Source organism: Mus caroli, unplaced genomic scaffold, assembly GCF_978045245.1.
Source record: "Mus caroli unplaced genomic scaffold, Mus_caroli_1 scaffold_16, whole genome shotgun sequence".
Taxonomy (NCBI): domain Eukaryota; kingdom Metazoa; phylum Chordata; class Mammalia; order Rodentia; family Muridae; genus Mus; species Mus caroli.
In genome coordinates, this window is record NW_028227271.1 from 68,028,243 (window position 1) to 68,053,524 (window position 25,282).

At 42.8% G+C, this 25,282-nt stretch overlaps 1 long non-coding RNA gene across 1 annotated transcript; it reads left to right on the forward strand.

Moving 5' to 3' along the window:
* The first annotated feature begins 4,490 nt into the window (after positions 1–4,490).
* On the forward strand, positions 4,491–6,220 carry LOC147000789 (uncharacterized). The gene is made up of 3 exons (XR_015045601.1): positions 4,491–4,590; positions 5,067–5,156; positions 6,059–6,220. It is a non-coding gene; the product is annotated as an uncharacterized LOC147000789 (long non-coding RNA).
* Positions 6,221–25,282: the final 19,062 nt, after the last annotated feature.

The following is a 25,282-nucleotide window of genomic DNA, read 5'->3' on the forward strand; positions in this document are numbered from 1 at the left end:
TTTCAAGCTTCTGGAAATGGGTAGTAGAGATGTCTCACAACATTGTGAAGGTACCTACTGTTGCTAAATTCAACTATTAAAATGGTAAATTTTATGTTATGTATATTTTATCACACCAAAACCACCTTTTCATTCTCTCTCCTAAGTAACAAGCCTTAAAACATGTGTTTTGTGGTTCACCAAGCTGTACCTGTTTTAAGATTACTTGGTTAAATAGCAAAGTTTATGCAAGGGGTTTTAGGTAACCGAAGAATTATCAGGAAGATTGGAGAATTAGGCAAGGGGTTTTGTTTTGAGAAATAACATTGCCACCTATGCTACAGAGCTGAGTTGTCTCCAGTGCCCTCAGTGCCTACAGTTACAAAGTTGCTACTAAGTCAGGGTTCCTTCACAGTTCCTGCACCAGGAACTGGACTTTCAGACAGCACTACTGCCAAAACCCCTGTATCTTTACCAGAAACTAGATTCTGGATGGCATGTTGGCATTCTTACATTGTCTACTTTCAAAGTAGGTCAATGTGAGTCCCCTTCTAGACAACTCTGGTGAGTATATTAAGGTGATGAAGAACAAATTACGTGCCTGGGTGTAGCTACAAAGAAATCTTAAGAAAAAGTCACCATAATTCTACATTAGGAAGCCAGAACTCCTAAGATGGGATTTTCTCCATAGCAAAGGTTTTCAGCAGGAACCATAAGTCTAGGGAGTGACAAGGGACTTATTTTCTTCTTCATTTTTTCCTCCTCTTAGTCACAGTTTCTTTTCTCCAAAATTTCACTTATATCCTTTTTAAAAAGAAAAAAAAGGTGTTTTTTCCTTTAATTGTGTGTGTGTGTGTGCTCACGTATGACAGTAGGTGCCTGCAGATATCAGAAGTGTATTGTGTCCCTGGACCTGGAGTCACACACAGTTGTAAGTTTCCAGTTGTGGATACTGTCAAACCAAACATGTGTCCTCTACAAAAGCCATATGTGCTTTCAATCACTCAGCCATCTCTCCAGCCCTGTACCCCATTTCTTTAGACACTAAAGTAATTTGGAGTCTCCCACAAATTTCCTGGCGTTCAGATGCAGAGTGAGGGTGCCAGGTTCACTTTGGCTGGAAGAGAATCAGAACATAGAGTGGCCTCTCTATAGGGCAAACTGACGCCCAGCCTCCAGACAAAGGTCAGAAAATCCAGCCAGGTCACAGGATGAAGCACATGGATGTAAAGTGAGCAGCATGGCAGTCCACCCTGTTGTGGTAAATATTATTTGGAGATTTCTACCCAACCTTAGATCATTTAGTTCCAAAATAAAAGACACAAACCTTTATATTTATAATAAGCCTTAAAGCACCAGAGCTGGGCAGGTATCAACCCTGTGTGCTGCTTTGTCTACTTCCCTGCCACTAACCCCGAGATATCATGTGTTTTTCATGAGCCACTCCTACTCCAACAGGCAGGTCCTCATGGCCATGTTCTCACGATACATCTACCCCATGGCAACCTCTTCCTTCTTCTCTGTCCTCTTCTCCTCCTATCTCTGCCTCAGACCCCAAGACCAGCATCCGAAGCTCTGCCTACCTCCCTTCAGCCCAGCTTCAGGCTGCAGGCCTAATTAGTAGGAGAAGTTTAACCTAAGGAAATATGTATATTATAGAGTGATAAGTGGCATAAAGAGAAACAAATAAAAAAGCAAGTATAGATTGTTAGTGCTATCATCACGAAGCCCCACAGACTGGGCAGCTGAATAGAAACGATGATTTGCAGCCCTAGAGAATGGGAATCCAAGATCAAGGTGCCAGTGTGGTGATTGGAATGGAAATGGCCCCCGTGGGCTCATGAGAAGGGCACAATTAGGATGTGTGGCCTTGTTGGAGAATGTGTGTCATTGGGGAAGTATGCCTTGATCAAAATAAACTCAAAGAAGAAAGGGTTTATTTTAGCTGACACTTAAGAGTCCACAGCTAGGTGGTGTGCATACTTTTATTCCCAGTACTCAGGAGGCAGAGACAGGCAGATCTCTGAGTTCAAGGCTACCCTGGTCTACAGAATGACTTCCAGGATAGCCAGGGCCACACAGAGAAATCCTGTCTTAAAAAACAACAGCAACAAAGCCCATTTAATATTCTACCACTGAGGGAAGCCAGAGCAGGAACCAAAGGCAGGAACCCAGGAACAGGAAGTGACGTAGAGGCCGTGGAAGAGTGCTGCTTACTGGCTTGCTCTCCATGGTTTGCTCAGTTTGGTTTCTATATGCTCCAGGACTACCTGTCTAGGAGTGACACCACCCACAGTGGACTAGCCCCTCCCACATCAAGCACCAATCAATAAGATGCTCAGTAGACTCATCTACTGGTCAATCTGATGAAAGCCATTCCCTAACTGAGGCACAGTCTTCCAAGATGACTCCATCTTGTCACAATGACAAAACACTAACTCCACAGATCCTGATTTCTTCTTCACCAATTCTATTGTGTTATGGCCCAACTATGTGACTTGTTATGCCACAATGACCTCTTAAAAGGTTCTGTCCCCAAATGTAGTGACATTCTGAGGTTGGAGGAGGTAATAGGAGTTCAAAGTATGGAGAGACACTACAATGAATAAGAAGAAAAGATTCAGGTGTTACATTTTTATTTTGATTTTTTTTATTATGAAAATGTCCAATCTGACTCAAGAATAGGAAACAAACAGAAAACCTTGAGCCAGTGCCTAGCATTAACACCAATCGACTAGGGTTTTTTTTGTTTACGTTTGCTTTATGCTTTTGCTTGAATGCATATTAAAGATATTCCAGAATTGTATCAACATGAATTTCAGCTAAATCTCCAAAGCAAATACTTTTATGTAACAATAATTCCATTATCTCATTCATTGAAATTACAAAAAAAAAATCATTGACATTTGATAAATTTTCTCAGTTATCAAAATTAACTTTTCTGCTATCTGTTCAAATTAGGATCCGCCCAATTCATTCATTGTGTTTGGCTGTTAGGTATCCTCCGAGGACTCTGAGTCTGTTCTACCCTGGAGCTGACCTCTCTGGGTGTCTCCTCAGCAGTGACCTGGGGAAGCAGCACAGTTTCTCTGGGTTGCCCAAGCCCAGCTTTCACCGGCTCCTTTCCTGCAAGGCCTTTAACTGTGCCTCCCATATCCTCATCTTCTTTCTAGATCAGAGATTATTTGGCTTGGATGTGGTTCAGGCTCAACTGTTTCTTGGCGTACTCCACTCATAGGTCTGTTTCCTTGTGTGGTTTTTAACCATCTCTGTGGGGGGTGCATTGTTAACACTGTTAAAATGTCTGAAGCTGACTGGCTGATCTCACCACTGCAAACTATTACCTGTTGATAACCACTAGTCCCCTCCCAATAAAAACTGTAACACAATTATTTCCTGATTCTGAAATTTCCTGCAACACGATTATTTTCTGATTCTGAAGTTTCCACTAAAAGTCACCCCACTCTGAATGTTGATCTATAGAAGAACATGCCTCAATCCACCTGGCTTTCAGTTATGCTGAAACCTGGTTCACTGTAAAAGGGATGACAGATTCTGCGTATTTTTAACATGGCCTTCTACCACTGTTAGCTGAGTTACATTTAGAACACATTTGAGCAAATAGATTTTTTTCATATTTACTTGTTTGTTTATTGAGACATGGTCTCTCAACAGAGCCCTTGCTGTCTTGGAACTCACTATGTAGACCAACCTGGCCTCAAACTCACCTGCCTCTGCCTCCTGGGTGCTGGGAACAAAGGTGTGGCATGAGCAACCACTCCACTCCAAAACAACATCTTTTTTAAACAGTTCCAAGGACAAGATTCAGGTTGTTAGGCTTAGCGCCAAATCTTTGCACTGAGCCATCGTAACAGCCTGGAAGCCAATTTGGTAGGACATCTATAATGAGTATTTGAAAAAAAAATCAGATTATCTGATACCAAAACATCTTTGGTATCCTCTTAATCTGAAGATTAGCATCTTTGAAGGTCTGAAGATGCAGAGGGAGAAGAGGAGAGGGGAGGTAGAAAGGAGAGGAAGGAGGGAGAGAGAGGAGGGGGATCGATGAGGGAAGGGAAGAGGTGGTGAGAGGAGGGGAAGACAGGAAAAGAGAGTTGGGAGGAAAGGAGAGAAGAGAGGGAGACAGGAGAAAGAAGGGGGAGGGGCAAGACAGTATGGGGGAGGAGGGGGAATGGGAGGGAGAGAAGAGGAGGAGGAGTCAGGAGAGGGGGGAGTTCAGCCTTGGCTTCAGAGGTAGTCCCCAAATGGGAACCGGCAGCACCCTGCTTGAAGTTATTTGACCCCTCCAGAGACCACCTAGGAAGGCACTCTGAGTCCCACAAAGGCAGAGTTCTTCCAGAACAATTGGCTGCACGCTGCTCCATCCTCTGAGTCAGGAATCAACACAGAATCTTAGCAACAGAGCTGATGAGTGGGAGGACTTTATTCCTACTGGGTAGCTTTTATGACTTTGTCAACCTGTCTTACCCTATTTAGGAATCATCCCGGCTCCAGCTTTCCTTCTAGATAATCCGTAAACATCCACGCATGAATCAAGCCAAGTATTTGTTGCTATTCAAGCTATACGGTCCCCAGATTGTCTTCCAGCAGGTGAGTCACCACTCACACATGGGCCAGGTGCCAGCTTCACCTGATTGGGCTGCTCTTCTGCACCTGAATTAATTAGCACCCCAAACCGCCTAAACTCTGCTGCGCGCCCACTCAGGCATGGCTGCGATCGAGAGTTCTAGAGCTGTTTTTAAAAAAAGAAAGAAAGAAAAGAGCAATATCTGGGAAATGAGCAAGACTGAAGACCGGAAGTCCTCCACGTTCAAGGCAGTTTCTTATTAGAAAAGCAGTAAAGAAATAGCAACTTTACGCTGTTTAGACAAACAGCCCTTTGGTCTAGAGTGCCTGTGGAATGTAACGCACGGGGGAAGGGGGGAGCGGCTCCAGGAGGCTGCTGCAGAGAAAAGGCTGCCAGGACTCACAAAAGCAGCTGGGCATGGCGAGAGGGAAGGAAAAGCCACCCGGTGAATTCGAGATTACATTTTATGCTTTTGTGTCTCATGAATGCTCTTTTCCAGGAGCCCCAACCCTGGGCTCAGCCTCTGGAGGGGAGAAGGAATACTCACAGGAAAACAGTTACTGCCTGCCTAGGTGGATACAGAAAGCCAGTAAGAGCAATTTGGTAGTAATTTGATAGTACTCCATCCGGAGAATCCAGAATCCTTTCCTAGAGCAAGATACACCGCCGAGGTCAACTTTATCAACCCAAATAGCCACAGGAGCCAACTTCTCTTCCTGTCTTCCAGGAGGTTCTAAACTATCAGGTCACTGTCACCCCCTGTGCTCTTCAGGGTCTCCATGAGCGTTTGAATTACTTCAATTTAGAATACAGCGTGTGTGGTTCAGCTACAGTGCTACTGAGACCCCAGACGCATTCCAACCATGTCAACTTCTGGAGATTCTGTTTGTGTGCGCTGTGTGGGCTGGGCGGCTCCAAGCTGCCCTTGTAGGTGGTGGGAAGAGAGAAAGAGAGAGGTATGGGAGAGAAGACTGGGGGGCGGGGCAGAACACAGCCAGCCTCACAGCCACTTTCTCCTAGGACCTTGGTCAGGGAGTAACCCAGAAGCAGTCCTTCCTGCCTCCAGGGAGGTTTCCTTAATCCCCAGAGCCCTTTTAACTTTGGTGGGCTTCTCCTTCTTACCTCCAGCCAGGTAAAACACCGGGGTGCCAAGGCCTCAGACTCCTGTGCCTGTGCTTTCACACTGCCTCTGCCTACATTAAAGAGAGCGGTGCCTGGTCCCTCTCTGTAGAAGCTCTGGGGATTGAGGCATGCTGGGGCTGGGACCAGGCCTCTCCTTAGCATCCTGGGACTAGCCCATAGTGACTGTGGGCTTTACCCCCAGAACCTGCTATTAAACTTGCCTAGATGGGCTAACCTACTTCCCCCAAGGCCAGATGGGAGGAACAAAGCAAGACTGTGACAAAATGTAGTTGAAAACAAAACCTCTCAAGGTTTGTTTTTTTTTTTTTTAATTTTGTTTTTTGTTTTTTATCCTGCAAATATCCCCAGAATGTCTGTGCTGACAGGACTGTGAAGACTGCTGGCTCCATCACTGAAAAGAAAGCAGCCCCTGACCAGCAGAGGGTTTCCTGGAGTGAAGGGGAAGGAGAGAGCCTTCTACAGTAGCCCCTAGCCTATCTATGTTCTCACATTGCGCCAGAGCGAACTTTGTCTGGCACCAGTCCCTGCTCCTCCTGTCTGCCCTCTGTTTCCTGGAGGCCTTGAGGAAGGGAGCCTTCATTTATGTGAGCCAAGATGTAGCAAATTGGCATCTGGGAGAAAATGACTCAGGGCTTTCACAAGATCCTGAATTTGATTTCCCTACTCACTGACACTTCAAAATCCAACAAAACCTGCCGTTAGTAAAGTAGCATATTTTTCTCCCCCTCCCTCCCTCCCTCCCTCTCTCCCTTCCTCCCTCTTTCCCTTCCCCCCTTCCTTTCCTCCCTCCTTCTCTTCTTTTCTGACAGGGTCCCACTATGTAGTCCTGGCTGCCCTGGAACTCACTACAGCAGTGTTCTCAACCTTCCTAATGATGTAACCCTTTAAATACAGTTCTTCATGTTGTTGTGACCCGCAGCCATAAAATTATTTCATTGCTACTTCATAACTATAATCTTGCTACTATTGTGAATTGTAATGTAAACATCTGTGTTTTCCAACAGTCATAGGCAACCTTTATAAAAGGGTCATTTGACCCCTCCTGGAGGAGATTACACCCCACAGGCTGAGAACCACTGCGCTATATAGTAGAATAGACTGATCTTTAACTCAAGCATTAACTCATAGAATCCACCCACCTCTACCTCCAGAGAGCTGGGATTAAAGGCGTGCACCACCATGCCTGGACAATGAACATTTTCTTTTCTTTCTTTTTTTTAATTAGATATTTTCTTCATTTACATTTCAAATGCTATCCCCAAAGCCACCTATACTCTCCCCCAGCCCTGCTCCCCAATCCACCCACTCCCGCTTCCTGGCCCTGGCATTCCCCTGTACTGGGGCATTTGATCTTCACAATACCAAGGGCCTCTCCTCCCATTGATGGCCTACTAGGCCACCCTCTGCTACATACACAGCTAGAGACATGAGCTCTGGGGGTACTGGTTGGTTCATATTGTTGTTCCTCCTATAGGGTTGCAGACCCCATTAGCTCCTGGGGCACTTTCTCTAGGTCCTTCATTGGGGGCCCTGTGTTCCAACCAATAGATGACTGTGAGCATCTACCTCTGTATTTGCCAGACACTTGCATAACCTCACAAGAGAGAGCTATGTCAGGGTCCTGTCAGCAAAATCTTTCTGGCATATGCAATAGTGTCTGGGTTTGGTGGTTGTATATGGAATGGATCCTGTTCCAACGTGTGATATGAACATTTTCTTTAAGCAGCTAATAACTCACAAAGTGAAACCAGTTCCAAGGTTGGTTATCAACAGAGTGTGTGTTCTAAGGCCTTTATATGCTTATTATAATCCCAATACAGTTGCTGCCACACTGGAGGCAGAGACATTTTATATTTCCTCTGAAGGTTTGATTGTGTTAATCCAGGAAATGAACTAACTTAGGCAGAGAAATAAGAGAGGGTGTACACACAACGTAATTAACATGCAGAAATGGGGTGGGTGGTAAATAGCATGTAGGAGATGCTGTGCGGCTATCCACCACAGAAGATTGCTCAGACATGGGTTTAAGTCAATAGGAAATCTTTATTAGCCAGCCATCGATTACACCAGGTGTTCAGGATCCCAATGTAGCACTGAACCTTTCTCAGGGTAAGCTTTTAGGCACAAAACCAATATTCTGGGTTGACATACTTCAATGAACAAGAACAGTTAGCCAGAAGTAGAACTACAGAAGTCAAAAGCAAGGATAGGCTATTTAGAGACTTTCCCAGAACTATGGACTTCAATGCATTAGGCCTGTGTTTTAGTTTTGGCAGGTACTGCTGTCTACATGCTGAGTCAGTTGTGTTAAGGTCTGGGGTCTTACTAGGGTTTGATGCCCTGTTACATAAGATACAGAAAGAGTGTGGGGCAGTTGGAGCTTGTTAGATAGAAATGTGGGGCTTCTAGGGAGATAGCAGACAGATTACAGGCAATCTGGGGTCCTCAGATTGGGAACCTGGGCCTGCATCCTGCAATGTCTTCTCATGTAGCGGTGAGGAAGTGAAAGTTAGAGAGACTCCCTGCTAGGAGGAGGGGCCACAGCTCAGTAATAAAGATGCCAAACCTTCCTCCACCTCCTGACTTGATGCAAAGGCCTGGCAGCTGGAAACAAAGGCCTTGCTGGCTTGGAAGTTTTCTCAGTCAGTGGGAAATCCCCCTCCTTCAGCAGTGGACCTGTCCAACAAGTTCAAGGCTAGTTCAGGACATGTTTATCTCAAATTTGTGGCCCTATCGGCCTCCCTGTCTTTGTTCAAACTGACCAACCCTAAGTTAGCCAGACCTTAAGACCCACCAGCTCTTGAAGAGAAATCAGATTTCAGACTGTCTGGCTTTGCAAAGGATCTTGTTCTTGGTGTGTGCATCTGTGCGCGCGCGCACACGTGTGTGTGTGTGTGTGTGTGTGTGTGTGTGTGTGTGTATTTCTTCACCTGAATAGAAGCCTTTCATCACCTCTACACTGGATGATTCCTTGTATCTGAGATTTTCCCTGCTGCTACTTGTCACGCTTGAGATCTTTCCTGCCTTTTAATTATTTAACTGGCTGAGAAAACAAACTTGATCAAGGCCCCCTAGCTGGAAGCTCATATTCTTTGGAGTCCTTCATGTGTCAGATCTGCAGATCCTCTTAGCTAACTCAAATTATGCTAACGGAATCAATTTGGGGTAGACCTTCTGATCTCCTGGTACTCGCTCAAGGAAATGTCTTAGGTCTAAGAAAAAAGAAGGAAAAACAACAACAAAATACAAACAACAACAACAACAAAACCAGATCAGATACAGCAGGTGTTAACCATTTCTTAACTAAGGCAGTGTCAGGCACGTCAAACACTTAGTAGATAGACATAAAGCAAGAAAGTAAACCTTAATAGCCCCTAGTCTGCAGACCTCTGAAGTATGCAGCTATTTAGGGATTTTTTTTGCCCCCGCCCCCCAGACACATATATGTCATTTGTGTTAAAGTCAGAATACATTTTACTAATTATTTGGGAATTTAATACAATGCATTTTGATCATATAAGTTTCATTGGTTTTGTTTTTCTGAGACAGAATCTCATGTAGTCCTGAGGCTGGTATGCAAGCATCATCAACAGAATACAAGAGATAGAAGAGAGATTATCAGGGGAAGAAGATACCATAGAAAACATTGACACAACCGTCAAAGAAAATGCAAAAAGCACAAAGCTCCTAACCCAAAACATCCAGGAAATCCAGGACACAATGAGAAGACCAAACCTAAGGATAATAGGTATAAAAGAGAGCGGATATTCCCAACTTAAAGGGCCAGTAAATATCTTCAACAAAATTATAGAAGGAAACTTCCCTAACCTAAAGAGAGATATGCCCATGAACATACAAGAAACCTACAGAACTCCAAACAGACTGAACCAGAAAAGAAATTCCACCCATCACATAATAATCAAAACACCAAATTCACAAAACAAAATAAAAAAAATTATTAAAAGCAGTAAGGGAAAAAGGTCAAGTAACATATAACGGCAGACCTATCAGAATTACACCAGACTTCTCAACAGAGACTATGAAAGCTAGAAGATCCTGGGCAGATGTCATACAGACACTAAGAGAACACAAATGCCAAACCAGGCTACTATACCCAGCAAAACTCTCAATTACCATAGATGGAGAAAACAAAATATTCCATGACAAAACCAAATTTATACAATATCTTTCCATAAATCCAGTCTTACAAAGAATAATAGATGGAAAACACCAACACAAGGAGGGAAACTACACCCTAGAAAAAAAAGCAAGAAAGTAATCTTTCAACAAACCCCAAAGAAGATAGCCACACAACATAATTCCAACTCTAACAACAAAAATAACAGAAAGTAACAATCACTTTTCCTTAATATCTCTTAACATCAATGGACTCAATTCCCTAATAAAAAGACATAGACTGACAGACTGGTTATGTCAACAGGACCCAGCATTTTTCTGCATACAGGAAACGCACCTCAGTGACAAAGACAGACACTACCTCAGAGTAAAAGGCTAGAAAACAATTTTTCAAGCAAATGATCCCAAGAAACAAGCTGAAGTAGCCATTCTAATATTGAATAAAATTAACTTTCAACCAAAAGTTATCAAAAAATATAAGAAAGGACACTTCATACTGGTCAAAGGAAAAAATCTACCAAGATGAACTCTCAATTCTGAACACCTATGCTCCAAATGCAAAGGCACCCATATTCATAAAAGGAACTGTACTAAAACTCAAAGCATACATCACACTCCATATAATAATGGTGGGAGACTTCAACACCCCACTCTCAGCAATGAACAGATCATGGAAACAGAAACTAAACAGAGACACAGTGAAACTAACAGAATTTATGAACCAAATGGATCTAACATATTTATTGAACATTTCATCCTAAAGCAATATATATATGTATATATATATATATATATATATATATATATATATATATACATACCTTCTTCTCATGGTTCCTTCTCCAAAATTGACCATATAATTGATCACAAAACAAGCCTCCACAGATACAAGAAGATTGAAATAATACCATGCATCCTATCAGATCACCACAAACTAAGGCTGTTCTTAAATACCAACAAAAACAACAGAAAGCACACATACACATGGAAGCTGAACAACACTCTACTCAATGATAATTTGGTCAAGGAAGAAATAAAGAAAAAAATTAAGGGCTTTTTAGAATTTAATGAAATTGAAGACACATCATACCAAAACTTATGGGACACAATGAAAGCAGTGGTAAGAGGAAAACTCATAGCTCTAAGTGCCTCCAAAAAGAAACTGGAGAGAGCTTACATTAGCAGCTTGACAGCACATCTGAAAGCTCTAGAACAAAAAGAAGCAAATACACCCAAGAGGAGTAGACAGCAGGAAATAATCAAACTCAGGGCTGAAATCAACCAAATAGAAACAAAAAAATCTATATAGAAAGAATCAATAAAACCAGAAGGTGGTTCTTTGAGAAAATCAACAAGATAGATAAACCCTTATCCAGACTAACCAGAGGGCACAGAGACAGTATCCAAATTAATAAAATCAGAAATGAAAAGGGAGACATAACAACAAAATATATCTTAAAATAATTATTCTGTTCATTAAAAATTAACAGTTGAAAATATTAAAATCATGTTCTACAAGAAAAAAAGAAGAAGAAGAAGCCAAAGCTATAGGATTTGATGTCAGTGATCTGAGGCACACACTTTGAGAAACAATGACAGAACTGGAAAACATACTCCAGTTATAAATAGCTACACAGATCACGCAGCTGATCTGTTGTGTAACTGGGATAGACCTGGCTCTTCCCACTGCTATACAGAACATTTTCCACTCTTAGTATATGTTTATAAGCTTTGAGTGTATGCTGGTTGCCATGGGAGCACTGCAGCTTGATGATATACTACAGCCAACTGTAGCTGGGTTTGGAGGCACATGTTGACAGCCATCTTTAGAAGAATCTAACGTCATGGTTTATTATGGTTTTTATAGCTTCTACTTTCCTGTAAATTCTTTGGAAATTGTAAATATGCTTGCTGACACCATGATCATTTGTCAGAAGAAAATGCCTTGGGAGCCAGGATATGCAAATTGGTTGGAGGTAACCCTAACTGAGTAAGTCAACGAAGGAATGAGAGTTGGCCCAAAGGTGTTGCAATGAAGGAAATGTCATTCTGGCTGAGAGCACCGACCATCATTGGAAGGAATATGTCAGGACTTGGGAGTTTGATCACAAAGGACCACCTCATTGAACAAAGGTGGCTCATGCAGTTTCCTAAGACAGATCTTTGTGGTAACCTGTCTGTAACGCAGCTAAGACAGAAGAATCACCATTGGCTACACAGTAAGTTCCAGGCTAGCATGGGCTACAGAGTAAAGTACAGTGTCAAAAAGCAACTGCTCAGACAACCAATGAAAGACCTGTGTTACAAACAAAGCAGAAATACAAAATATCCCCAAACCAGAACTTCTTGGGCACTACTGTGGTCTGAGTGTGGAAAGTCTACTGTAGGTTCATAGGTGGGAAACTCTGGGCCCAGCTGGTTTCACTGTTTGGGAAGGTTGTGAAACCTTTAGGAAATGGAGGTTTGCTGGAGGAAGTGGGTCACTAGGGGACAGGCCTTGAGGTTACATAATCTGCTCCCATTTCTCTTTCACTCTCTGCTTCCTGGTGGTTGATACCACGTGACTAATAAGCCTCTTGCTCCACGCCGTCACCATTATGATAAAATGTGTCATCCTGTACCTTGATGCAGAACAAATCCTTCCTTCTGCAATGGCATCTTGTGGATATTGTGTCACAGCAGGGAGAAAAGTAGCTAACAGGGACACCAAGATGATGTCACCTGTGACAAATTCTACTGTCTGTGGAACCTTACACAGAGTTATTAAAATATATATCTACCTTCAAACTATGCTCCAGGAAGAATGCACTGAGCCTGGGGAGCCGGAGAGGGAGAGAGGCCACTATGGCCGCCACAATACCATCAACATGTCACAGTAGCCAGGTTCCTCTGCCAAGTACTCATATCTCTGCTTGGCTGAACACCAGCCTAGACTAAGGTACAGTTAGAAAGAATAGCAGCTTCATAGGAAGGAACTGACACAAAACGACCCTTCATGTGAGCTTCACTGGGAGAAAGACTCAGGGTGACAGGCCTTCATGATTGGAATTTGAAGTGGTAGAACATTAGGTGAGACATCACACTGTGACCATGGGCAGTTACCATGGCGTCTTGAAGGGCAAGAAAGTCTTTCCTTAAAATGCTAGTATGTTAGGAGAGTTTGGACATTGTGCTTAAAATAGCATCTCTGGGTCCTAAATGGAGACAGATCCTTTAGTTCTGGAGAACAAAGGGGCTTTCTAACTTTGATAGGTTTGCAGGGATGGTAGCAAGCTTCATACCATGTGACCTAGCCTGGAACCATGGTGGTGGGCAATAGAAGGAACCATAAACTTATTCTGCTGTGGCCAGGAGGGGGGTGTGGGAGAGGTTACAAGGCCCCAACACAGCACATCGACTCTGTCACCTGAGGGATGTGGCTTGATTTCTGGGAGACAAAGAAAGACAACCAGAGGGCCTGTCACATATCAGATGCCAGGGCAGAATTTCCCAGGTGGTTGTTTCAGTGTAGCCAAGATGTCCTCCATCTCCCAACCATGGCTTTCCTGATACAGATGTTGTTCAGTCTCACGAGGTAGTGAGATCACTGGTTCCCATAAGTTGAGTGTTGGTTTGTTTGTTTTAACAAAATCTTCATTGTTCAATTTTACCAATGAAGATTCAGGAGTCAGATGCTGGAATGAGAGCCTGCTAGCTCAGAGAGGTACAGAAAGCACCTAGTTGACCTTCTTCTTCAGCAGATGCCCCAGGAGAAATGCCCCTCTCTCAAAAAGCCTCCTTCAAACTCAATATCCTTCCCTTTTACTTCCTGTGAGTCTCTCTATCTGTCCTCCTGACTCCTCTTACTCTCTATGGTTTTCCTAATAATCCTGTGTCCACTCCCTGCCAACTGGTTGCTTGCTCTGCCTCTTGACCTATGGTTGACTTCATTAATCCAGTTTACAACATTCAATCAGAGAGCTCTTGTATTAAAGGTGTGTGCTAAGGCTGAGCCACACCACAGCTAAATAAGAATCTGAAGATACAGTGTGATCAAATAACCTGTGACAAATAAGGTGTGGGTAGATTTGTGCTTTGCAGCAAGCATATGCTTTTTGCTTTGTTGTCTTATACTTAAAAAGGATGTCCTTAATCTATGAGTTTCATTAATACAAACGTGTCTAGAAACACTGTCCCCTCACTGTCCTAGTCACATACTTGGCTATGCTGCTGTGTTGCATACCTCAGTACCTGTGTCACCTCATTCAACATGTCATGGTTCATTGCCAACACATCTTCCACACAATTAGCATCAGTGCTGTACCTTGGGCACTTTGACCAGGTGTCTTTATCATTTTTCTGAGTTCTCCATTTACTTTTGAGGAACCAAGACATTAGTTTTCTCACACAGGGTAACAGTGAGGGTTTGGAAACTTTAGTGTGGGGAGTTCACAGCTGTAATGAAAGAACATATCCAGTTTCCTCCAAAGCAGAATTCTCACATCAGTGTTAACAGTGTCACTGTGGGGGTTTGGAGAGCCCGTGTGAGGAAGGAAAGTTAAATCACCCAATGTCAAGCCTGGAGGTGGTGGCCATGCCTTTAATTCCAGCACTTGGGAGGCTGAAGCAGGCACATCTCCGAGTTTGAGGTCAGCCTGTTGTACATAGCAATTTCCAGAACAACACAGAGAAACCCTGTCTGGAAAAACCAAGCCAAACAAACAAACAAACATACACACACACACACACACACACACAAATAACCCAGTGTCAGACAAGGGTCAAAGGTGTCCAGGAATCAGAGCTGAAGCTGGATCCCTTGGCAGGACAGAAGTAGCCAAGCAAAGGGAACCAGGCATACATTTGTAAACCCATCCCTAGAAGTTGCAGCCAGAAGGCAGTGTGGAGCAGGTGCATCACCACCCAACCATCAGGTGCTGTGTTCAACCCTTCAGTGCCAACTTTCTCTCCCATTAGTGCCTCTGAATACATGCTGTGCCCTTCCTTCTGTCTCAGCAGTCACCTGGGTTTGCTAATTTCTCACTTTCTCACCTGGTGTGACCTCTCACATCAGAGAGATCAGAGAGATGTGACTCAGACAAAAAGCCAGAGCTCATATCTGAAGGGTGTACACTAGTTTGGTGGTAATGATGGCTGAACATGCCATTCCAATGACCAGTTGCACTTAGCCCCAAGAGATGCACACTCTGTGAGAGTTCTGGGGGAACCAAGTCACTAATGCCACCCCTAAATTATTGTCAGGACCTCCCTCTCTGCGACGGAAATTATTGTCACCCATATTATTCCCATTCTCCTCTCCTTCCCTCTTTTCTTTCTCTCATCATTTCCCCTTCCTTGACTGTGCTAGTCATGGAGGAAATAATTAAATATGCTTTGGATTTCAACTTGAGGACCAGCAACATGGCTCAGTATGTAAAGTCCTTGATCACCAAGCCTGATACTTGAGCTTCATCCTGGGGCCCATATAGTAAAAGTCCAGAACAAATTGACTCCCATAAGTTGTTCTGACCCCAACACTGCACCATGACACACACACACACACACACACACACACACACAGAGAGAGAGAGAGAGAGAAAACCCCTTACCATTTACAAATAAATATGATTAATTTTAACTTGGTCTTTTTATTCCTAAATGTGTGTAACCTTGCTGGTCCGTGGCTCAGCACAGACACCTATATTCTTGCCACTTCCCCCTCTCAGCACTGTGACACTCTACTGGAAACAACCCGGGAGGCAACACCCCCAAGCTTTGTCATTCTGTCACAGCTAGCTGAGGACTCATATCTTCCATCCACCCAAACAACAGACGTTTTTCCGGTTCTCATGTGAACACTGTGTTTTCCACCAACACTAATACATTTTGGTTGCAAGTTGGGTTGTCAGAGTTAGCAAATAAAAGCACAGCCACCCGGTCGTGTTTCTGCTTCAGATAAGCCAGGACAAAACTCGCAGTACATGTCTCACGAAATATCTGGAACATACTTAGGATTTTTTTTTTAATGTCATTGTTTATTTGAATTTCAAGTTTGACTGGATGCCCTGTGTTTTTCTCTGGCACCAATAGCAGCAAAACACTGTTGTTAATGGTTTAGGTAACTGAGAAGCCTAGAGGCTGCACTGCCTTTAGCATAGCCAGATGTGGGGACCTAAAAGGTGTTACCAAGAACACAGTTTTCTCCTTTCCCTCCATTAAGTTGTCCTCTGCTAAGTTCCTACATTTTTAAGATAGGGTTTAGTACTTGTAGAGCAAGACAGCTCATGTTAGTTCATTTTTAGACAAAGCCTCAATATTTAGCTTAGGCTAGCCTGGAACTCCTGACATTCTCTTGCCTCTGCTTCTGACTCCTGAGTGCTGTCATTACAGCTGTGTGCCCCACACATGGTGAAACAGATAAATGTTAAAGGACAGTAATAGATGGATAGTTGTTTGTTTTGTAGTCAAAATACCTGAAGGATAAAGGAAAATGGTAGAGAACTTTCAGGAAATGTCTTCCATTTTCATTCTTATGCTAAATAGATTTCATTTGTAAGTTTGACTTTAGTCTAAGAGAGGTAGTTAGGACCTATTTAAGACCAGTGATGAGCTTTTAAGAGAGTAGGCTTCAGCAAGAGATGTCAACGTTGTATAATGCTTTCTTTGTTGGAAAAAAGCACTCTGTATAGAGGCATAACCTATGACTCATTCCTTCCCCCAGGCCTGGAGACCCTGTCTTGCAATGCTCATTGAGAATGTGGTCTAAGCTGGATGCCCAGATTTCTAAAATGCTGAGGCTGCCCTCAAGCAGTTCATGTCCCACTGGAATAAACAGATAGACACTTGTAAGGTAGTGTGGCAGGGGCTGGAGAGGTGGCTCATCAGGGAAGACCACTGGCTACTGCTCCAGAAACCTAGGATCCATTTCCAGGACCTATGTGAGGGCTCACACCTCTGTAACTCTAGTCCCAGGGAATCTGACACCCTCTTCTGGTTTCCTTGGGCACTGCATGTATATGGTGCACAGATGTATGTAGGCATTTGCACGTACACACATTAAATAAATAAACAAATGTTTTAAAGACTGTGTGGCTAGTGTACTACATTACGACCATCCAAGGTATATTCACAAAACAATATAAAACAGGAATCCACAACAGTGAAAAGTGTATAACCATCACCACCCACCAAAAAACATGGCACTCTCTGAAAATGTTGCTTTCATGAAGAGAATCTTAACATCAGATGGCATTATATATTTGTACATATGCCAACTGTGGCTCCACTAACATTAGCTACAACGCTGCTTAAAATGAATGGAATTTGCAAATGTTGATATATCCTACATATTTTAAATGGTAATATGACTTGACCACAAATTCCTCTGAAGCAAGCATAAGAAATAGGATATTTAATGAGGAGAGGTATTTAATAGGCCAGTTATTATGTAGCTCAATGGTCAAGTTAGTGAAAAATACATTAAAAAAAAACAAAACAAACAAATTAGTTATTAGAAGCATCAAGTGAGTTGTTTTGGACATAGCCTATACCACAGTGCCTGGGTCAGAGAACATTTGTGAAGTAGCGAGTCATTCTGTCACCAAGAGTTAGTGGGAACTCTTGGATTCTAGTCTTGGCTCTTTCACAAAGTAACCAAGTGCCACAGGTAGTTGATCAAACTCTCTGGGCTTTATTTCGTATCCAGTAGAATTAAAGGTAGGGCTTATTGGGGAATTTTAACTTTATCTGATCACATTACTCATTGTTCAAATGCAGTATCACTTGGAAGCTGAACATAAAGTGAAGCCGTTTAGGCATGTGTGTGTGTGTGTGTGTATGTGTGTAAGAGTGTGTGTGTATGTGTGTAAGAGTGTGTGTGTGTGTATGTGTGTGTGAGAGAGAGTGTGTGAGTGTGTCTGAGAGCATGTGTGAGTGTGTGTGCAAGTGTGTATGAGAGTGTGTATGTGTGTGTGTGCGTGCACATGTGCGCACATTTACGTGCACGAGTGTTTGGGGGGGGCACATGTGCATTTGTATTGGTGTTTGTGTGTGCACACACTTATGAACTTGCCCTGGTCGGCCTACAGTCACCTCCTTGGATCATAGAATTTGACACCTTCTGATCTAAGGCCATTTCCTGCTCTAACACAGGATGAGCCTACCCTGCAAACCACTTGGCCATGAAATAATGCTTAGATGGAAAAAGATGAGACGCCAAGCTGGAGAGCATTAACACACCAGCCTTCTTTGTCTATGGAAAAATATGGCTTTAAAAGAAGTAGAACATTTCAAACTGATCAAACTTGACAGTGACTCTGCAGTCAGAAATGAAAGAGTGAACATCTCTTTGTTCTGATTCCATTGTATTGTAGAGCAATTTCCTAAGTGGACAAAAGATAAATGGATGTGGAAGCAGAGCCATGCCTTCTCAAAGAACCCCAGGGGCGACATCACCACTCACAAAAGAGCTAGCTTTTCTCCTTTGGTTAAGGCTCTCAGCCAAAACATCACAGAGGAAATCCCCAGACATAGGAAAGTCGAGCTTGTTCCTGCACAGCCTTCTTTACTGATAACGTGTGTGGTTATGGTGGGAACTGAGATACCACTCCCTGACTTGAGACCTCAAGCACATTTTCCATCCTCTACCAGTAACAGGCAAGTTTTGGCTGGGGTGAATGTTATCCCTGCTCACCCAGGGCCATTACTTGAAGCACTCGCTGCTGAAGGGAATCTGAAGTCTCCACTTTTGAGAGTCAGAGTGATGGCCTAATGAAACTGCAACATATCCTCTTCCTAAAAGACTGGAGCTGCAGAAGCTGATTATGTCCGTGTCCCCGAGATGACGGTACACAGCTCCCAGAAGGGCCCCCAGTAGGCTGAGCACTGATGTGCTCAACCTTAGTAGCATCATGACCTTAGCCATGGCCAAAACCACCTCCAAAATAGTTAGCTCCGGACATCATTTGTTAAGAGCTCCCAATAGTTCAAAACCACACACTACCTGGAAACAACTTTGAGAAATTCGCTAAGAAACTGAGCCCCAAAATTTGACCATCCCAAAGCCAAGCACCCAGGACTGATCACCTTATCAATGCTTGCAGCTTTCCTGGGAAGAAGACAGAATCGAACATGTGAAGTCTGCAGCACAAGATAGCACAGGAGTCTCATTTGCACTTCTCAATCCCAGGCCTGCACTTTATGTATGCAGCCAGCCACCACTTTGCTTGTTCTACAGAACTGACTGTAAGAAAGCCATTGTCCACAGTACACATGTCACAGACACAAGCCCACACCACAGAACAATTACATTTTCTCCACGCGGCTCTCAGTGTCTCTGGAGATTTCCTCAGAAAGCATCGAGTGATGGTAGAAAGAAGGCTTCTTAAAGTCCATGTGTCTTAAAGTGTTTGGTCTGACCCATTCTGTGAAGGTCCCCGTGCCTTGTGGGGTCAGCTCTTGTCCTTTCTGGGGTAGCCTGAAATCTATGTTGAGCTGGAGATACACCAGAAACGTGAAATCACCCAGGAAAATTCTTGTTTAGACTGGAAATAAAACCTTGGCTGGAGTCATAAGCTTTCTTTTGTCTTTGTGCAAACTCCCAAGGCTGGGGTTTGCCACCCAGATAGTGTGCAACACATGGGTATTGTGTGAACTAGAGATGGGTTTAGTCATTCGGGCAGTTTCTTTAAAACACTGTGGCATGACATCACCATGTCAGAAATTGTGTTAGGACGTATATGTAAAACTAAAAAGAAAATTCCCAGTGGATAGAAAAAATACAGGTGTTTATTTTTCTTTTGTATTTTCCAAAGTTTCTGAAAAAAAAAAAAACACACACAGATATTACTCTTTTTTTATTGGATGATTTCTTTATTTACATTTCAAATGTTATCTCCTTTCCTAGTTTCCCCTCCAAAAATCCCCTATCCCTTCCCTCCTCCCCCTGCTCTCCAACCTACCCACTCCCATTCCTGGTCCTGGCATTCCCCTTTATTGGGGCTTAGAGCCTTCACAGGACCAAGGGCCTCTCCTCCCATTAATGACCAACTAGGCCATCCTCTGCTACATATATAGCTAGAGCCACAAGTTCTACCATGTGTTTTCTTTGATTGGTGGTATAGTTCCAAGGAGCTCTGGGGGTACTGGATAGTTCATATTGTTGTTCCACCTATAGGGTTGCAGACCCCTTCAGCTCCTTGGGTACTTTCTCTAGCTCCTTCATTGGGGACCCTGTGCTCCATCCAATGAATGATTGTGAGCATCCACTTCTGTATTTACCAGGCACTGGCAGAGCCTCGCAGGAGACAGCTATATTAGGCTCCTGTCAGCAGGCTCTTCTTGGAGTCTGCCTAGTGTCTGGGTTTGGTGGTTGTTTATGGGATGGATCCCCAAGTGGTGCAGTCTCTGGATGGTTGTTCCTTCAGGCTCTGCTCCAAAATTTGTCTCTGTAACTCCTTCCATGGTTATTTTGTTCCCCATTCTAAGAAGGAACAAAGTATCCACACTTTAGTCTTCCTTCTTCTTGAGTTTCATGTGTTTGGGAAATTATATCTTGGGTATTCTAAGTTTTGGGGCTAATATCCACTTATCAGTGAGTGCATATCATGTGTGTTCTTTTGTGATTGAGTTACCTCACTCAGAATGATATCCTCCAGATCCATCCATTTGCCTAAGAATTTAATAAATTCATTGTTTTTAATAGCTGAGTAGTACTCCATTGTGTAAATGTACCACATTTTCTGTATCCATTCTTCTGTTGAGGGACATCTGGGTTCTTTCCAGATTCTGGCTATTATAAATAAGGCTGCTATGAACATAGTGGAGCATGTGTTCTTATTGCCAGTTGCAACATCTTCTGGATATATGCCCAGGAGAGGTATTGCTGGATCCTCCGGTAGAACGATGTCCAATTTTCTGAGGAACCGCCAGACTGATTTCCAGAGTGGTTGTACCAGCTTGCAATCCCACCAGCAATGGAGGAGTGTTCCTCTTTCTCCACATCCTCGCCAGCATCTGCTGTTACCTGAATTTTTGATCTTAGCCATTCTGACTGTTGTGAGGTGGATTCTCAGGGTTGTTTTGATTTGCATTTCCCTGATGATTAAGGATGTTGAACATTTTTTAAGTGCTTCTCAGCCATTGGGTATTCCTCAGTTGAGAATTCTTTGTTTAGCTCTGTACCCCATTTTTAGTAGGTTTATTTGATTTTCTGGAGTCCAGCTTCATGAGTTCTTTGTATATATTGGATATTAGTCCCCTGTCAGATTTAGGATAGGTAAAGATCCTTTCTCAATCTGTTGGTGGCCTTTTTGTCTTATTGACAGTGTCTTTTGCCTTACAGAAGCTTTGCAATTTTATGAGGTCCCATTAGTCAATTCTCCATCTTACAGCACAAGCCATTGGTGTTCTGTTCAGGAATTTTCCCCCTGTGCCCATATCTTCGAGGCTTTTCCTCACTTTCTTCTCTATAAGTTTCAGAGTCTCTGGTTTTATGTGGAGTTCCTTGATCTACTTAGACTTGATCTTTGTACAAGGAGATAAGAATGGATCAATTTGTATTCTTCTACATGATAACCACCAGTTGTGCCAGCACCATTTGTTGAAAATGCTGTCTTTTTTCCACTGGATGGTTTTAGCTCCCTTGTCAAAGATCAAGTGACCATAGGTGTGTGGGTTCATTTCTGGGTCTTCAATTCTATTCCATTGATTTACCTGTCTGTCACTGTACCAGTACCGTGCAGTTTTTATCCCAATTGCTCTGTAGTACAGCTTGAAGTTAGGCATGGTGATTCCCCCAGAGGTTCTTTTACTGTTGAGAACAGTTTTTGCTAAGTTTTTTTGCTATTCCACATGAATTTGCAAATTGCCCTTTCTAACTCAGTGAAGAATTGAGTTGGAATTTTGATGGGGATTACATTGACTCTTGCTTTAGGCAAGATAGCCATTTTGACTATATTAATCCTGCCAATCCATGAGCATGGGAGATCTTTCCATCTTCTGAGATCTTCTTCGATTTCTTTCTTCAGAGACTTGAAGTTCTTATCATACAGATCTTTCACTTCCTTAGAGTCACACCAAGATATTTTATATTATTTGTGACTATTGTGAAGGGTGTTGTTTTCCTAAATTCTTTCTCAGCCTGTTTATCCTTTGTGTAGAGAAAGGTCACTGATTTGTTTGAGTTAATTTTATATCCAGCTACTGCACTGAAGTTGTTTATCAGTTTTAGGAGTTCTCTGGTAGAATTTTTAGGGTCACTTATATATACTATCATATCATCTGCAAATAGTAATATTTTGATTTCTTCCTTTCCAATTTGTACCCCCTCGGTTTCCTTTTGTTGTCTAATTGCTCTGGCTAGGACTTCGAGTACTATACTGAATAGGTAGGGAGAAAGTGGGCAGCCTTGTCTAGTCCCTGATTTTAGTGGGATTGCTTCTAGCTTCTCTCCATTTAGTTTGATGTTGGCTACTGGTTTACTGTAGATTGCTTTTATCATGGTTAGGTATGGGCCTTGAATTCCTGATCTTTCCAAGACTTTCATCATGAATGGGTGTTGGATTCTGTCAAATGCTTTCTCAGTATCTAACGAGATGATCATGTGTTTTTTGTCTTTGAGTTTGTTTATATAGTGGATTACGTTGATGGATTTCTGTATATGAAACCATCCCTGCATCCCTGGGATGAAGCCTACTTGGTCAGGATGGATGATTGTTTTGATGTGTTCTTAGATTTGGTTAGTGAGAATTTCATTGAGTATTTTTGCATTGATAATCATAAGGGAAATTGGTCTGAAGTTCTCTTTCTTTGTTGGGTCTTTATGTGGTTTAGGTATCAGAGTAATTGTGACTTCATAGTACCTTCTGTTTTTATTTTGTGGAATAGTTTGAGGACAGTTGGAATTAGGTCTATTTTGAAGGTCTGATAGAACTCTTCACTAAACCCATCTGGTCCTGGGCTTTTCTTGATTGGGAGACTATTAATGAATGCTTCTATTTCTTTAGGGGAAATGGGAAATTAATGTTTAGATCATTAATATGATCCTGATTTAACTTTGGTACCTGGTATCTGTCTAGAAATTTGTCCATTTCATCCAGGTTTTCCAGTTTTGTTGAGTATAGCCTTTTGTAGTAGGATCTGATGATGTGTTTTGGATTTCCTCAGATTCTGTTGTTATGTCTCCCTTTTCATTTCTGATTTTGTTAATTAGGATACTGTCCCTGTGCCCTCTAGTTAGTCTGGCTAAGGGTTTATCTATCTTGTTGATTTTCTCAAAGAACCAGCTCCTGGTTTGGTTGATTCTTTGAATAGTTCTTCTTGTTTCCACTTGGTTGATTTCAGCCCTGAGTTTGATTATTTCCTGCCGTCTACTCCTCTTGGGTGAGTTTGCTTCCTTTTGTTCTAGTGCTTTTTAGGTGTGCTGCCAGTCTGCTAGTGTATGCTCTCTCTAGTTTCTTTTTGGAGGCACTCAGAGCTATGAGTTTTCCTCTTAGTACTGCTTTCATTGTATCCCATAAGTCTGAGTATGTTTTGGCTTCATTTTCATTAAACTCTAAAAAGTCTTTAATTTCTTTCTTTATTTCTTCCTTGACCAAGTTATCATTGAGTACAGTGTTGTTCAGCTTCCACGTGAATGTTGGCTTTCTATTATTTATGTTGTTATTGAAGATCAGCCTTAGTTCATGGTGATCTGATAGAATGCATGGAATAATTTCAATATTTTTTGTATTTGTTGAGGCTTGTTTTGTGACCAATTATATGGTCAATTTTGGAGAAGGTACCATGAGGTGCTGAGAAGAGGGTATATCCTTTTGTTTTAGAATTAAATGTTCTGTAGATATCTGTTAAATCCATTTGTTTCATAACTTCTGTTAGTTTCACTGTATCTCTGTTTAGTTTCTGTTTCCAGGATCTGTCCATTGATGAGAGTGGGGTGTTGATGTCTCCCATGATAATTGTGTGAGGTGCACAGTCTGTCAAGTTTGTGCCCAAGGTGATCCGGAGCTGGCACCGACCGGAAGGGACTTGAGCCCCTGGTCAGGTGGGTTTTCTGCTTCCCTGCTGCTGACACAGGCCTGTCCTGATTGGATTGGAACCAATGTTGTGTTCCACTCACCAGTGATCCTAAGATCACGTGAAGAGTCCTCTGTGGACTGTGGGACCATCCACAGAGATCGTGCTCTAGGTGACCCAGAGCTGGTGCCAACCAGAAGGGACTTCCAGATATTACTCTTATAGTGGGATTGTTGGGAACAGGTGTGCATGTGTGTGCACATGCATGTGTGCGTATGAGTGTGTGTGTGTGTGTGTGTGTGTGTGCGTGTGCTCGTGTGTGTAGAATGATAAGGCTTAAAGAACACAGGAATTATTCTCTGGAAAGTGTAGCACTCAAATCTGGATTGTTCAGTGAATTTTCTAGAAGACGTCCTCAGCCTATTTCCTGTTACACGGAATATTATTTACTATCTGCTTCACCTCAGCCACGAAGTCCACTTAGGAAACATTGGTAAAGTATTGAATGCTTGGATGTCTCTACTAATTAACAGAACCAGTTAAAATGATAGGCCAACATCTTATTATTTCTTCTTATGAACATGTACGTATAAACTGGCTGTGACATGTGCTTGCTATCACAGGGATGAACACTGCTGACACTTGGGTTTGCTCCTCTTCCTCTACTGAGCTGGCACTAAAAGTTGTCCTACTGAGTACCTGCTTGCAGAGTAGGACAGCAGAGAGGGCACAGGGAATACAGCTCTGAATCCTGGGACTGGTGCGCTGCATTCCCAGTGGGTTATCGAAGACCTTGGGGGTTACTTTCTCAGTGCATCTGTGTGCACAGAAGAGACTCCTGAGTTCATCCTCTGCCTTAGTCCCTTTTAACCCCAAGGACAAGGTTTACGTGTATAAACCGAGTACTTCTGATATCATTATTCTGGTTGTCCAAAGATATGATGGTTTTGAGACAAAATATGAACAAATAAAGCACAACGTTTCCAATATTTTAATAGATCCAAGCTGAGACTGTAGTCAAGGACATAGCAGAAAGAAGAGGGAAGAGAAGCCAGGAGGAAATCTGGACAGCTCTGACACGGAGGACAGAGTCCTGGTGTCAGCTGCCCCAAGCCGAGAACTCAGGTCTCACGGTTAGTTGGTAGAGACAGTAAAGAGAAACTATCAAAGCTGTCCAAGACTTGACTGAGCGACCCAACATGCTTCTCAGATGGAACTCTGGAAATGGGTAAGACTTCAGCCCAAGTGTGGCAAGGTGAACTCATTCCCTTGAGGGTCTGTGGGTGGCTCCGACCTACTTCCTATAGTGTAGCCCCTGCAGTGTCCTGGCTCTCTCTGTAGTCCTCGGGGAAGGGAACTTGCAAGCTAAGCAGGCAGCTCTGGTAACTCAGCATGACTACCAAGCAGGCTGGATAGACACCTCAATGACTCTGCAACTCAGAT